We start from the raw sequence: 15,859 nt of genomic DNA, 5'->3' as shown, positions 1-15,859 counted from the left end.
GTCATGCAGATCTGTCACCAAAATAGTGTGTGAAGTGTTACACAAATTATCTCTAGCATAGCAAGTAAAATATAAGTAAAATATAAATAGGTATATCGTAGAGTGAAGTTTATCATAAAGTATTAGTATTGTTTCTAAATTTTAAAGGGTGGATTATAAATTTAAATTGGGAATTACTTATAATTGTTATTCAAAATTTAAATTAGTTTTCTCCAATCCCTAATGGAAACTTCCAATCCATTGGATCATCTGCAATACTTTCATTATAACATTACAGCATGAACTATGTGACGGGACAGTTTTAAATTTTACTTAAATTTACTTTTAAATAAACTAAAGCTTTAATAAATAGTGGTTATGATAGAAACAATCCACAAATTATTTCTGTTATCAATGAATATGGTTTGTTAATCTTTCTTTTTTTCTCTTTACTCTGTTTGCTTCCTTTTTCACAGATTCCTTTAGCTTTCGTTAACTTTTTAGGAATCCATAAGACACTAGGAAGAAACAAAGGCTGTGTAAGAAAGAGGTCAACTTTACACCTGTCACTTTGTCTCAGCAAATGCCTGTCACTGGTACTGATAAAAAGAAAAAATAAGTTCACAATTAGTCTCTTTATCAAGAACAGAAATAATGACTCCCTCTGATGCCCTCTTTAAAAATGTACCCTGCGGAAATACAGTCAGGACAAGCCCACTATGGCTGAGAAGTCCTTCCACTGATTATGAAACAATGGTGCCTCAGATTCACTAATATACAAGAGGCACTTATCCTTGGCACCCAGTGATCTTTGTCAAAATGTCTAGGTGTAATTGTATCTTATGATCAATGGTGTTTAGAATATAATTTGAAGTGCTTTTTACTTTTTTACTTTTTAATTGTTGTGGGTACATAATAGGTATATCTAATTATGAGGTACATGATATGTTTCGATACAGTCATCAAAATATGAAATAAATACATTGTTAAGAATGGGGTATCCATTCTTCCAAGAATTTATCCATGGACTTGCAAACATCCAATTACACTCTTTAATTTATTTTAAAATGTATAGTTATTATTGACTATAGTCACTCTGTTGTGCTATCAGATAGTAGGTCTTACTCATTCTTTTTTTTTTTTTTTTTTTTTTTTTGAGACGGAGTCTCGCTCTGTCACCCAGGCTGGGGTGCGGTGGCCGGATCTCTGCTCACTGCAAGCTCCGCCTCCCGGGTTTACGCCATTCTCCTGGCTCAGCCTCCCGAGTAGCTGGGACTACAGGCGCTCGCCACCTCGCCCGGCTAGTTTTTTGTACTTTTTAGTAGAGACGGGGTTTCACTGTGTTAGCCAGGATGGTCTGGATCTCCTGACGTCGTGATCCGCCCGTCTCGGCCTCCCAAAGTGCTGGGATTACAGGCTTGAGCCACCGCGCCCGGCCAGTCTTACTCATTCTTTTTATTTTGTTGTACCCATTAATTATCCCTACCTCTTCACCACCCCCCACTATCCTTCCTAGCCCCTGGTAGCCATCCTTCTGTGTTGTCTGTCCGTGAGTTAAACTGTTTTGATTTTTAGATCCCACTAATAAGTGACAACATGCAATGCTTGTTTCTCTGTACCTAGCTTATTTTACTTATAATGATTTCCAGTTTCATCCATGCTGTTGCAAGTGGCTGGATCTCATTCTTTTTTATGGCTGAATAGCACTCTATTGTGTATGTGTACCACATTTTCTTTATCTACTTTTCTATTGACGGCCACTTAGATTGCTTCCAAATCTTAGCTATTGTTAACAATGTTGCAACAAACATAGGAGAGCAGATGATCTCTTCAATATACTGACTTCCTTTCTTTTGGGTATATACCCAGCAGTGGGAGTGCTGGATCATATGGTAGCTCAATACCCATCTGACAAGGGATTAATAACCAGAATATATAAGGAGCTCAAACAACTCTATAGGAAAAATCTAATAATCCAATCTAAAGATGGGAAAATGATTAGAATAGACATTTCTCAAAAGAATAAATGAGTTAGGTTTTTTTTTTAAATCATTTTGTGATAAATATTTGTATTGCATTTTGCAGATTTAAATACAGAATGTTCTTATATAAATATTTGCTAAATAACATTTTGGTAAGATATAAAAAAATGTACTGGAACACTGGGTATTGAATACCAAAAGGTCTTCTACAAGGGAGATATTTACATGAAGAAGTTTTCTAGGATATGCCTTATTTCATTTTGAAAATTTGTTGGCAAGCAACAGACACATGAAAAAATGCTCATCATCACTAGTTAGCAGAGAAATGCAAATCAAAACCACAATGAGATACCATCTCACACCAGTTAGAATGACAATCATTAAAAAGTCGAAACACCAGGTGCTGGAGAGGATGTGGAGAAATAGGAACACTTTTACACTGTTGGTGGGACTGTAAACTAGTTCAACCATTGTGGAAGACAGTGTGGTGATTCCTCAAGGATCTAGAACTAGAAATACTATTTGACCCAGCCATCCCATTACTGGGTATATACCCAAAGGATTATAAATCATGCTGCTATAAAGACACATGCACATATATGTTTATTATGTGGCACTATTCACAATAGCAAAGACTTGAAACCAACCCAAATGTCCATCAATGATAGACTGGATTAAGGAAATGTGGCACATATACACCATGGAATACTATGCAGCCATAAAAAAGGATGAGTTCATGTCCTGTGTAGGGACATAGATGAAGCTAGAAACCATCATTCTGAGCAAAGTATCACAAGGACGGAAAACCAAACACTGCATGTTCTCACTCATAGATGGGAACTGAACAATGAGAACACTTGACACAGGGTAGGGAACATCACACACTGGGGGCTGTCATGGGGTGGTGGGGAGGGGGGAAGGATAGCATTAGGAGAAATACCTAATGTAAATGATGAGTTAATGGGTGCAGCAAACCAATACAGCACGTGTATACATATGTAACAAACCTGCACATTGTGCACATGTACCCTAGAACTTAAAGTATAATAATAAAAAAGAAAATTTCTTGGCAAACATTAACATATGTTTATGCAGAGTGTCTGTATTTCCTTCTATGTATCCTGCTGTTTGGCAGTGAGATAGAACCAGAGAACGTGGCGGTCATACATATTCTAATGTGTTTTTTTAGTTTTTGTCTCTAGAGAAATGTTTTCTCAATGCACATTAAATCCTGGAATTGCTTTGAAAGTTTTTCAGTTACTTTGCCTGAGTTTTGAGCAAACTCCCTTTACTCTTGTGTAAATTCAGATGAAGAAAGTCATGTTAGAGGGGCCATGAAAGAATATGGGCAGCATTGATTATTGAGTCTGAAAATAAGAGTGCCAAGGTGCCAAGGTTTCTTATGCTTAATGAGGCCATGGGTCACACATTTTGAAGATTATTGATATTTAGAACTGTAAAATGGTGTGTGGTAAAAGTGGAATGAACTAGATTTTCGTGGTGATTTACATTTGTTTATATAATCTTTGCACTGTGCAGTCTTACAGTAAGGAACTCATATACCCTTTAATGTCAGTAAAGACGCAAGCCTTATAGTAGAAATAGTGCAATAATTATAACTGACCTTGATTTCAAGGAGTCCAAGAAATATTATTGTACCTTAGTGGCAAATATTATCACCCTATTTATGCAAATTTTACTCTATCTCCAGATTTTCTGAGGCTCAAATCTAAGGAAATTAGCAATGGATAAGTGCTTAAATAAAGTATGAATGGAGTTATGCCTGTTTTCCTTTTATACTATGGATCTCGGGTGGAAGAAAAAAACTTATGACTGGCAATGTGGACTTACTGTTTTAGGATTAATATTTTTTCAGAATCGTTTCTACTGTAAATCTGTGTGTTGAGAAACTTTTTTCCCTGAATCTCAAAAGACACAAGTGAGCAATTCTCACTGTGAAATTGGATTAAAACAGGGCATTGACTTGTACTTTATGTATTTTTCTCTTTATATATTTTGAATCCTGTATTAATTGAATATTTTAAAATGTGTATATCAATTACATATAAATGTACATGCATACACGATACACACAATTTTATTTGCACCTTACTGAAATCACTTTGTTTTTCTTGACTTTTTACACTTTTATATCAATGTTATTGTAATTAAGTGAAGCTAATTGTGTTAGAACAATTCACCAGTTACTAATCTTGAAAGTTAACTTAAGGCAACTTAAAAGCACAATGAGCCAGTAGAAACATTTTAAGTTCGGTTCAGTGGATTTAATTATATAGAAAACCAATTATTAACTTTTAATTTAAAGGTATTTCTAAGTATCTTCCTGTCTTCTCTAGAAATACATTTCTGAATATTTATTTTCGAAACATTGCTGATATGATGATTACGAATTATTCTGCTTTTTACTATGAGCAACTGGATGCTGATAGATTGGAAAATCTAGAGGAAATGAATAAATTCTTAGATATATACGACTTACCAAGATTGATCCATGAAGAAATCCAGAACCTGAAAATACCAATAACAAGTAACAAGATTAAAGCCATAATAAAGTCTCCCAGTAAAGCAAAGCCTGGGACCCGATGGCTTCATTGCCCAACCATTTCAAGAAGAACTAATATCAATCCTATTCGAACTCTTCTGAAAAATAGAGGAGGAGTGAATTTAACATCCCTTCATGATAAAATTCAACATCCCTTCATGATTAAAAAAAAAAAAAACCCTCAGAAAAACAAGGCATAGAAGGAACCTACCTCAACACAGTAAAAACCATATATAACAGACTAACGGAAAGCCTTTCCCTTAAGATCTGGAACACGACAAGGAGGCCCATTATCATTACTGTATTAAACATATTATTGGAAGTTCTAGCTAGAGCAATCAGATAAGAGAAATAAATAAAAGACATCCAAACTTGAAAAGGAGAAATCAAGTTATCTTTGTTTGCAGATGATATGATCTTATATTTGGGAAAAATAGAAGACTCCCCTGAAAAGCTATTAGAACTAATTAACAAATTCAGCAAAGTTACAGGGTACAAAATCAACATACAAAAATAAGTAGCATTTCTACATCCCCACATTGAACAATCTGAAAAAGAAATAAAGAAGTAATCTTATTTACAATAACCACAAATAAAAGTAAATGCCTAGGAATTAAATTAACCAAAGAAGTGAAAGATCTCTATAATAAAAACTATAACACACTCATGGCTCCCTCCCCAAGATGGCTGCTGAAGACAAGCTATGGCTGCCGTGGCTCCCTAAGCTGTTCAAAATTGACAAACAGCTTCTGGATGAAGTAGAAGTAGCTACTGAACCTGTCAGTTCCTGGATAGTCCAGGAGAAGGTGTTCAAGGGCCTGGACCTCCTTGAGAAGGCTGCCAAAATGTTACCAAAGCTTGACTCATTCATCCAAAATGAAGATTTGTAAGAGATTGCTTCCACCGACCTGAATTGCCTGTTGGTACCCTCACCATGAAGCAAGTCAACCCCAGCAAGCATCTAGATCATTTGCAGCGGGCTCCAAAACACTTTATAAACTACTTTACTCAGTGCCATTACTCTCATGTGGCAGAGTTTGAGCTGCCCCAAACTGAGAACAACTCAGCTGAAAATCACACTGCTGATTCCTCCATGGCTTATCCTAGCCTCATTTCTATGGCATCTCAAAGACAGGCTAAAATAGAGAGATACAAGCAGAAGAAGGAGTTGGAGCATAGGTTGTCTGCAATGAAATCTGCTGCGGAAAGTGGTCAATCAGATGATGGACGTGTTAGTGAATATTATGTTCTTCACCTTCAGAATTGGTTTGGTATCAGCTTAGAAGAGATTGAGAGCATTGACCAGGAAATAAAGATCCTGAGAGAAAGAGACTCTCCAAGTGAGCCCTCAATTTCTAACACATCTCGCCTGGAGAGGCCTCCAGTGAAACCCTTCATTCTCACCAGGAACATGTCCAAGCCAAAGTATTTGGAGCTGGTTTTCAAGTCTGGCAACTGTGATGGTGACTGACTGTTATGAACAACATTGGAAATATGGAATGGAGTGTTACCAAATCAGGAAATAGCCACGGCAACATCAGAGGAATTCAGAAAAGCAGCTCAGCAACAGGAAGATCAAGAAGAAAAGGAAGAAGAGAGTGACAAAATAAACACTCTACAGAGCTTGGGAATGGGATGACTGGAAGGACATCCATCCTAGGGTCAATGGCAACCAACAGAACATGGGCTGATCTTCCCACAACATGACAGGACTGCAGGGTGCACACTTCCCTGGCCAAGGAAAACCATGCAGTCTTCCCCTCCCCGGGCTCCCACTTCAGCTGTGTACAGTGAAGTCAAAGATGCTAAATCTTACTTTGCATTTAATAAAGTGTCAAGTGATTTAAAAATGATAGTAATAAATAAGTAAATAATAAAACACTCATGAAAGAAATTGAAGACATACAAAAAATGAAAAGATATTCCATGTTAATGGATTGGAAGAATCAATATTGTTAAAATGTCCATACCACCCAAAACAATCTACAGAATCAATGCAATCCTTATCAAAATACCAATGATATTCTTCACACAAATAGAAAAAAAATCCCAAAATTTAAATGAAACCACAAACAACTCAGAATAGACAAAGCTATTCTGAGACAAAAAACAAAACTGGAGGAATCACATTACCTAATTTCAAATTATACTACAGAACTATATTAACCCAAACAGCATGGTACTGGCATAAAAACAGACACAGAGACCAAAGGAACAGAATAGAGAACCCAGAAACGAAGCCACAAACCTACAGTGAACTCATTTTAAACAAAGGTGTCAAAAACATACATTGAGGAAAAGACAATTTCTTCAATAAATGGTTTTGTGAAAACTGTGCATCCATAAGCAGAAGAACGAAACTAGACCCCTATGTCTCACCATATACAAAAATCAAATGAAAATGAATTAAAGACTTATATCTAAGACTTCAGTGTGAAACTACTACAAGAAAACACTGAGAAAATTCTCCAGGACATTGGTCTGGAGCAAAGATTTATTGAATAATACCCTATAAGCACAGGCAACCAAAGCAAAAATGGACAAATGGAATCACATTAAGCTAAAAAGCTTCCGCATAGCAAAGAAAACAATCAACAAAGTGAAGAGACAACCCATAAAATGGGAGGAAATATTTGCAAACTACCCATCTGACAAGGGACTAAAAACCAGAATGTGTAAAGAGCTCAAACAATTTTATAGGAAAAATCTAATAATCCAATAAAAAATAGACAAAAGTTATGAATAGACATTTCTCAGAAGAAGACATACAAATGATAAACAAGTATATGAAAAGGTGCTCAATATCATTGATCATGAGAGAAATGCAAATTGAAACTACAGTGAGATATTATCTCACCCAGTTAAAATGGCTTATATCCAAAAGACAGGTAATAACAAATGTTGGAGTTGATATGAGGAAAATGGAACCCTCAAACACTGTTGGTGAAAATGTCAATTAGTACAACCACTACAGAGAACGCTTTGGAGCTTCCTCAAAAATCTAGAAATAGAGCTACCATAAGATCCAGCAATCACACTGCTAAGTATGTACCCAAAAGAAGGTAAATCAAAATATTCCAGAGATATCTACATTTCTATGTTTATTGAAGAACTATTTACAATAGTCACAATTTGGAAGCAATCTAAGTGTCCATCAATAGACAAATGGATAAAGAAAATGTGGTACATACACACAATGAAGTACTATACAGCCATGAAAAAGAATGAGATCCTGTCATTTGTGACAACGTGGATGGAACTGGATGTCATTGTGTTAAGTCATATAAGCCAGGCACAGAAAGACAAACTTGCACGTTCAAACTTATTTGTGAGAGCTAAAAATTAAAACAATTGAACTCATGGAGATAGAGGGTAGAAGGATAAATATCAGAGGCTAGAAAGGGTAGTGGAGTGTTGGGGGGAAAGTGGGGACAGTTAATGGGTTCAGTAAAATAGTTAGAAAGAATAAGACCTAATATTTGCTAGGACAGCAGAATGACTATAGTAAATAATAATTTAATCTTATGTTTTAAAATAACTGTAGGAGTATAATTGGATTGTTTGTAACACAAAGTATAAACACTTGAGGGGAAAGATATTCCATTTACCATGATGTAATTATTATTACATGCGTTGCATGCCTGTATCAAAGTATCTCATAAATATACATACCTACTATGTACCCATAAAATATAAAAATTAAAAAATTAAAAATTACTCTGCTTTTAGCTTAATTTGCAACTTATATTTCAAATCTCAGGTTTACAAATATTGTAGAATAAAGGAAGCTATTATTCATAGCTCTACCCAATTTATAACTAAATTTTTGCCATAGCTAAAGATAATATTTACAAATACACATTCACTGAATGTAGAAGTCAGAAAATATCCTAGACTTATACATTGTTTATTATTGAATGACCTATATTTCTTATAGAAATCACCAGAAGTAGATGACTGGGGATTTAAGGTTTCAAAATCATGTCAGCAAGCCAAGGGCAGTAGACTTTTTAATTATAATGTATTACTTCCATATCCTAAATGCCAACTCCAGAGACCCCTAACTTCCAACTTGTTCATGATTTTGGCAGCATTAAGTAGTATAACAGCTTTCAAATATGATGTTAAGTCACAATGGTGGGTTGAGGAAGAAATGAGGAGGAATTACAGCTGGGTTCCCGGAAATTTTGCATAACATGATACTCTTCTTAGTATGTACGAATGAGTTATTTATGGGTTACATGAGATGCTTTAAAATAGGCTTGCAATGCATAACAATCACATTATGGTAAATGAGGTATCTGTCTCCACAAACATTCACTTCACTAGTGAAAAGCAGTGAATGTTAGTCATGCAGGTCAATATTCTCTCTGAGGTATGTCACAGTGAGGGAAAGCAAGTTTGAGAACTGCTTGTGTCATGGAAAGGTCCTTTCTCTCAATGGTCTTGTTTAATCAGCCATCTATTGCACATATTTTGGATGTGCTTATTATTTGCGTAGATTATACTATGGTCCAAATTCTGCATTAAATGAATTGTGAGATTTTTGAATACTTTGTAATCTCTGTGCTTGTTTCCTCTTTGTGTAATAACAAAGTTAACTCAGATGATAAGAATTATCAGGCTAGAAGGGCCTTCACTGTCTAAGCAACTCAATCGGCTGCTTCAGCACTTCGAGAGCCTCCTTTATTTTCCTATTCTTTCTCTTATATATAGTTAATTTTCCTGAAAAAAAGATAGGCTTATAATTTTTACTAAAAAATTAATTCCTGCTTTTTACTGTCCAACAGTATGTTTAGTCTTAGTGAGAGTGTGTTTAATGAGTTTAAAAAAATTCATCCTTGGATGTCATCATAAGCAACAAGATTGGGAAAGCAGGAAAAGTACAATCACATTCCTCTATTGATGCCTACAAATGAGAGTGATACACTCAAAGCATTAAGGAACCAGAAGGGTAAGGCATTGCCCAATCAGGATAGAAACCTACCAATTCAAGAACCTACTGGCCAGAGTACTCTTTGGGTGCCTAATGACCAAATGCCAGCTCTAATTTCAAAAATTCAATGTTAATGCTTTTACACAAGCCAAGTATGTGGATGATTATGTTTACGGTGTAGCTTTTACTTAGTGCTAAACAATTACATCTTTTGCTCTGTTTATATGAAGCTGAAACTCCATGGCAATCAAGTTATCTTCATAAGGAGCCCTAATTACTTTCCATAGCAACATTTCGGCTTTGAGTATGACTTCACCAATAAATAGGTGCCTTCGCTTGAGGCAAGATGCTAAACAGAAAACCTGCCATGAACTTTGGGATCATCATCAATGGCAATTTAATGAGTTTTTGATAGAGCATAATATCTGATGAATTGTCTGCTCTCAGAATAGTCATTTCATAGATTAGACGGCAGGCTAAAGCTAGAGAAATGACTAAAGTTTTTAAGGACTTTGTGCTTACTCTACTAATTATTATTGAGAGTTTTAAAATTTTATTTTATTTTTTCACTTTTTAATTTAAGATTTATGCCCCTTTATGAGAGTTTCCATCAGATACGTATACCTCTTTTACATTGTACAAAAATCAATATACAATTTGGAAATTGCCTTTTAATGTATTCATCAGGCTCTCATGCATGCCAAAAGCACATCATTAGTGCATATTAAAAGGAAAAGAAAATAATTTTGCCTCTGCATTGGTTCATGTTTCCTCAATTCACAATTATATTTAACCTCTTAAGAAACTAATTCAGGCATGCTGAAATAAAGCTCATCAACGTAGCCACAGCATAAAAAAAAAAAAAAAATCCTAATGAAGCTTGGATCAGAAGGTATTTGAGGGTGAACGCTTAAAATGATTTAAGGTTTAAAGATAGGGAAACTGCAGTTGATACTACAATTTTCAAACATGCTAGATTTGACAGATATTTTACAATTTGAGCAGTTTGAGCAAATTACCAATTCAGAGACTTAAAGTATTGAATTCCTATTACGGGCAATGAAGTCAAACCGTGGGAGCAGGGTGTCTCTACTTTTTCAGGGTGCTATTTGTTGGGTCATCTAGACCTCTGGTTTCAAAAGACAGTCCTCAAGCCAGATACATAAGAATGGTCTGGTGTATTTATTAAAGATAGGAATTCCTGAACTCCACTCAAAATTGACAGGTGAGAAATAATTAGGTGGGTTCTAGATGTTAGTATTTTTTTATTTTTATTTTTTCTGATACAGAGTTTTGCTCTTGTTGCCCAGGCTGGAGTGCAATGGTGTCATCTCAGCTCACCACAACCTCCCGGTTCAAGCGATTCCCCCGTCAGCTTCCCAAGTAGCTGGGATTACAGGTGCCAGCCACCATGCCTGGCTAATTTTTGTGTTTTTAGTAGAGATGGGGGTTTCACCACGTTGGCCAGGGTGGTCTCGAACTCCTGACCTCAGGTGATCTGCCCACCTCTGCCTCCTAAAGTGATGTTAGTATTTTTAATGAACTTCTCCACTTAATGCTGTCCTAGATGCAATGTACTATCATTCTCACAAAATTCCACATGATATATTTCGGCCTCATTTTGATATTTAATAAGAGGGAAAGAGAAAGGTAGAGGGTGACAAAATTGCTTTATCGTAATGAGTGCACAATGTACAGACACAAAGCTTCCTGCCAAATGAGCTTTTCTCAGAGCTCTGCACCATTTCTTCTGGCGCCATTACTCTTCCTTGCCATCATTTGTTACCTTTTGGTGAACTCGTTCTGTGATTTGAGAGGACACAGGTGCCCCAAACCTGGAGAGCAGCCTTTGACAGGTTTCAGCTGTTTTGCTATTTGTAGTGAGCATTAGAATTTTCCAGACCCCTTAGCTACTCTTTGCTTGACAAATAACACAATAAAGAAGATTGATATCAAGGTCTTTTAGATAATTGAGCAGGAAGAAGCTTCAGGAGCTATATGTTAGCTCTACTATGTTTGTCAACAGTTGAGTTAAATGATCCACTAGTCATTTAAAACAAATGACTCTAAATTTATTTTAACACCAGTGCTGATAATAGTATTAAGCATTGGCTTCGCTTAGCACTCCAAATAGACTTTAAATCTTTCATAGTACATGATTGCTAATCACAGCAAGAACATTTGGAAAAGGGATAAAGAGTAAAGGATCCAAGTTATACTCACCCTAACACTAGTAGGTCCCTAACAAATAACTGTGAACGGAAAGAAAGAGAAAGGAAAATGGAAAGCAGGAATGAAGGAAAGGAGGAGACAAATTATAAACCTCTTTATATGCATCTGTGTTTCTAAAACAATAAATCTTGTGTGTTTACCTACAAGAATCTGCTAAACATGTTTAGTTCTAACAGTTACTTAATATAACATTTAGGGATAAAATAGCAATACATAAAAAATAGGATTTTCAAAATAATTTCTTAAATGTATGCCATGAAATGTGATTTTGAACAAGCCATACATTTTTAAAATCCTGTCTATGCCACTTTTATATCTATTGTGTGACCTAATGCAACAGCGAAGGTACAGCTGCTAATACTCCCTGTGCTGCTTTTTGTTACTAATATTCTCTCATGGGCCTTTGTGCTTTGCCTTTTCTATTGTTCAAAGTAGAAAAGTAATATCTAGATAATAATATTTTACTTTGGCGGAGCGCTGTGGCTCACATCTGTAATCCCAGTCCTGTGGGAGGCCGAGGTGGACGGATAACGAGGTCAGCAGTTTGAGACCAGCCTGGCCAACATGGTGAAACCCTGTCTTTACAAAAATACAAAATTATCTGGCCCTGGTGGCATGTGCCTGTGATCCCAGCTACTCGGGAGGCTGAGGCGGAAGAATCGCTTGAACCCAGGAGGCAGAGGTTGCAGTGAGCCGAGATCGTGCCACTGTACTCCAGCCTGGGTGACAGAGTGAGATTCTGTCTCAAAAAAAAAAAAAAAAAACTTTTGGAAGAAGGAAAAATTAAATTTGGAAGCAGATGCTAAGGGTTTGAGCCTCAGTGCTCTCAATTACTGGTTTTGAGATTTGGGTAACTCTCTTAAATGCCCCATACCTAAATCCACTCTTTGCTAAATGGGAATAAAAATACATTTGTTATATTCTTTAGAAAGTGAGGAGACATTCCGAAGAGAGTACTCTGAAAGCTGTTCGCAGATTGTAAACCACTGTTCAATTGCACTTGTTATTCTAATCTTTCAACACAGCTTCTTGCCTTTGGTCGGGATTCTGGATGTTCTAACTTAGCATAGTGTCGACACACAGTTCAGCTCTAATGACAAGAAAATCCAATTCTTACAGAGAAAGAAAATGAATTGTATGCCGTTCGGTCACACATTTGGAACCTGTTATTTTCAATAATAACATGTTAGAGAAGCATTCATTATCGACTAGAAATAACTTATTTCGACAGTTAGCTGTAGTAGAGTTCACGCCGAGTGCTAAGATGCTGACATCAAACAGAAAGAGAGTAAATACAGTGAGCTCCATTCTAGCAGAAGGCATCCATCAACATGGTTTATTTGCAAGGTACTGTATTATTTCTTCTCAATCAGCAAGTTTAAGGTAGTCTTTTTTACAGCAGGAAGTGTTGTCCAGCCATTTCTCTCTCTCTCTACTGTTCAACCCTTTGCCATTCACAGCAAATCTAAACTATTTTAAGGCCACTTCTCTGAACCCACAGGTCTGATTTAATACTCAAAAGTCACCCTTAGGTTAGAGGATATAAACCCAGTTATTTGAATCTAGGAAAGCTAACCTGCTTTCATGAAGATCTCAGCTTTAGAGTCAGATAAATGTCTTCAGATGCGTTTGTGCGGAGCACAGCCAAATGATATGAGGCCAGTTGGAAGATTACATTTCTGTGTTCCCTTCCCAGCAGATAAGTTTATCCAGGGACCTATATCCTCTTCATTTCTCAGCAGGAAAAAGAGTATTAAGACTTCGAGCCTAATAAAATTCATAGCATAGCAATTTCATGGGTAAGACAAGAACTGGGCTTGTGGGGAAAAAGAAAGCACTAAGTCTGTCCATCAGAATTACTTTAAGAAGTCTGTTGTGCATTGGTATCAAAGATCTTCCTCTGGAAGCAATGTATGAAGGGCTGGGATTATCAACAACAAAATGATTGAACTTGAAGCTAGGAGAAAAGTCAGAACCACAAATTATTCTCATAGAAGTAAGAGAAAGAAGAGCTGGCAAGATGTTAAGAAATTACTTTCACTGTAAAATTGAGTGCTGCAAACACACAAGAGATACGAATGCTAAGCAGTATTGTATAAAATACAAACTAACCAAAAATCTCCAATGACAAAATGATCAATAACACTATACATACTCATAGATTCTCAGAGTTGCGTCAACGCATTTTGGACATTTTGATCAGTAGAAAGATAAATAAATACATTGCAATCCAATATTGAATTTCTCTCGTTTAAATATACAAGTATACAAAACGATTATTTTGAAAACATTTTCCCACTAAAATTATTTATATTGTAATCCTATAGTGCATAAAAATCCTTTTTGTACTAGAAAATGTAAATAAGTAGATAATTTTTGGATTTGAACAACAAAGTAGATATGTTTAACAAAAGTTTGTGAAGTACTTTTTAGTTTCTTATTATTTCAAGAAGCTAATAGACCATCAAAATTTAAATTTAAAAAATTTAGAATTCCTTTAAATCAATTCTAAGTATCTAGCTATTCCTTCCCACACAAGGTAAACCACAATTTTAAAAAATGGGGTTCTAGGAAATGATTTAGCCCATTTTGAGTATTACTTTTATTCAACAAATAAATATCAGGTGCTAATGCACAGGTCTTCATCAGGTCAAACACACATCCGAGTGAATTATTTTTTCATAAAGACATTATGGAATTTGGAGAAATTACCCTTTTAGGTAATTAAAATGGTCTATGTTAGCCCCTTTTCCCACCACCTAAACCCATATCCATCGCTGTTTCCATAACTCAGATCACAATGAATCATTTGGAAGATTTTGGAAATTAAATTCACTCTACATAGTTTGCTACTTTGTTCTGTGGTAATAGTCTGTGTTTCCCTGATGATATAACAGCTCATGGGACATTCAGATTGGTGAGAGACAATCGGGGTTCAATGTTGGTTCTACCACTTACTGGCCATATGATTTGACTAGTTGCTTGCAGAAAATGAAAACAATAATATAATTTTTATGAGGATTTCATGATGTAGAGCACTTGGTACTGAATATAGCACATCATAGCGGGTCAGTAAGTTTTGATTTATTATTGATATTGTTTTTTAAAAAATTTTCCTGTGTATAATATTTGATAAGTAATAAAGAATTATAACAAATAAATCCGACCTTGTTTTTCTGTTTTTAGAAATAATTATTTTCAAGCCAGTTTATTTTACGTGCTTCAGTCTTGCTTTTTTTTTTTTTTTAATTTAATTTTAAGTTCCAGGATACATGTGCAGGACGTGCAGGTTTGTTACATAGGTACACGTGTGCCATGGTGGTTTGTGCACCTATCAACCCATCACCTAGGTATTAAGCTCCACATGCATTAACATTTTTGCTTTTCATGTTTCTGTAACCGCCACAGCACCCACAAAAAGAGCACACTCAGCTTTTGGCACAGCTTCAGTGAGTGGCTGTGTCATGCTGTTAAGCTGACTGATTACTACCCATGTGTAAATCACCCCAAAAAGCAATTCAGCTTTAGCTTGGTGGTCCCTGGGGTGGCATGGATATTTCATCTTTTCAAATGGGAATAATGTTCAATGCAACAGTCTGGACTCCCGGAAAAGTCTACCATGTGGTCTTCAATTACATAAAAATGTTTGCAAACTGCTGTAAATCTTGTTCAAAGTAGAAAATGCTCAACCCCGTGCAAACCAGTAGTGATCTTAGTCAATTGCTTTTTCCTCTTACAGCCTGTACTTGGCAGAAGGCCAAAGTTTGATGGGCTGTTTTTCTCTTCATACTACGGAGAGTTTAAGTGATAGGTACATTGTAGTAGATGTCTCCTGTTTTCTGCTCAAGTGATTTGAATACAATTAATTACATGTGAGGTTTCAGGATCTAGCTTCAGGATTGACTCAGTTAGCAATATTACTCCTTGGCCACAGTTTGAGGTAGAGAGTCCTGGGCATGTGACTCAGGTTTATCTAATCAGATTGACTCTTAGGATTTTTTGCTGGGAATGCTGGGATAAGTCTCACTTCTCCACTGGAATTGGTGATTCAAGTTTGTGAGGCTTAAAACTGCTGCATTCTAGGAGCAAGAGCTTGAAAACTCAAGGGATTATTATTAGATCTGAGGATTAGGTGTAATCAGAGGAAACAGAGCTGTAAGATGCATT

At 36.0% G+C, this 15,859-nt stretch overlaps 1 long non-coding RNA gene and 1 pseudogene across 4 annotated transcripts in view; both read left to right on the top strand.

Moving 5' to 3' along the window:
* LOC105487803 (uncharacterized) overlaps positions 1–15,859 on the top strand; it is a 220,036-nt gene that overhangs the window by 116,262 nt on the left and 87,915 nt on the right. The gene's annotated exons all lie outside the window — the stretch shown is intronic.
* LOC105487805 (immunoglobulin-binding protein 1 pseudogene) lies at positions 5,208–6,215 on the top strand (annotated as a pseudogene).

The sequence above is a fragment of the Macaca nemestrina genome, chromosome 3 (assembly GCF_043159975.1).
Source record: "Macaca nemestrina isolate mMacNem1 chromosome 3, mMacNem.hap1, whole genome shotgun sequence".
NCBI classification, from domain to species: Eukaryota; Metazoa; Chordata; class Mammalia; order Primates; family Cercopithecidae; genus Macaca; species Macaca nemestrina.
Note: the sequence above shows the minus strand (reverse complement) of the source record. Positions and strands in the feature narration are given on the sequence as shown.